This window comes from Echinops telfairi, unplaced genomic scaffold (assembly GCF_000313985.2).
Source record: "Echinops telfairi isolate 266 unplaced genomic scaffold, ASM31398v2 ScPeMD7_443;HRSCAF=831, whole genome shotgun sequence".
In the NCBI taxonomy this organism is placed as follows: Eukaryota; Metazoa; Chordata; class Mammalia; order Afrosoricida; family Tenrecidae; genus Echinops; species Echinops telfairi.
This window is the reverse complement of record NW_022104341.1, coordinates 75,669,546-75,670,379: the sequence shown is the minus strand read 5'-3', so window position 1 is coordinate 75,670,379 and position 834 is coordinate 75,669,546. Positions and strand designations below refer to the sequence as shown.

The 834-nt window shown below is 37.4% G+C and overlaps 1 protein-coding gene across 3 annotated transcripts in view; it reads left to right on the top strand.

The window, feature by feature from the left end:
• The first annotated feature begins 217 nt into the window (after positions 1-217).
• ZFYVE9 (zinc finger FYVE-type containing 9) overlaps positions 218-834 on the top strand; it is a 204,773-nt gene continuing 204,156 nt past the window's right edge. For 2 of the 3 annotated variants that reach the window (XM_004699425.2, XM_004699424.2), the window contains exon 1: positions 242-301. The gene's annotated coding sequence lies outside the window, so the exon portion shown is untranslated. Of the gene's footprint in view, positions 302-834 lie in introns of all 3 variants that reach the window. The other variant, XM_045291901.1, reaches the window with a different exon arrangement.

The following is an 834-nucleotide window of genomic DNA, read 5'->3' as shown; positions in this document are numbered from 1 at the left end:
GTTGGAGCTAAGCTGATAAGCTTAAAGTTAACAAATGTTGTCAAGCTGAAAAAAGTCCTCTCTCTATTTTGGTAGCAAAGTTATCCATTTAAATGGCTTTACATTTATTTCCGATAGCAACAGATAATGGTGTTATGATAATCATAGAAAGAAAAATGATATTTGGGGATATACTTAATTCAATCAACAAATATTTATTGACAGCCTACTGTGGTAGCTGTGATGTTATCGAAAGACACCCTGGTCAATTACCTTGGCATGTTATCGCCCAGAACCTCATTGACATTATCTACAAAATGAGGTTAGTTATTATGCTTTTCTTACAAGACTATCTGGAAAAGGCTTGCAAACGATAAAAGATTTTTTTAATAGAAGTTTAGCTATTAATATTAAGTGCCAGGTGCTGTTTAGGTGTTCTGGGAAACACAGAAATGACCAAGGTCTCTGCTAGCAATTAGCTAATTGTGGAAGCAGGGCATGTTTAATTAACTGTTACAAAGCTGGGTCAAGTAGGTGGTGATAATTGAGTGGGACATGCAAGAACTCTGTTTAAGGCTTTTATTCTGAATCCAGAAGAGCCCTGGGGTGCAGCGTTTATATGCTCAAGTGCTAACTGAAATGGCTGTGGTTCAAACCCAAGATGTGACCGTCTACTTCGGTAAAGATGCACAGCTTTGGAAGTCCTGTGGGGCACATTCTACTCTGCCCTTGGAAACAACGTGGGTTTCCTGTAGGCTTACTATGAGTTTGAATCTATTTGATAGTAGTAGTGGGTTTAGTTACCCAATCCAGTATTTCGTACGTTAAGAACATTAATAATAATACATTTTGTAT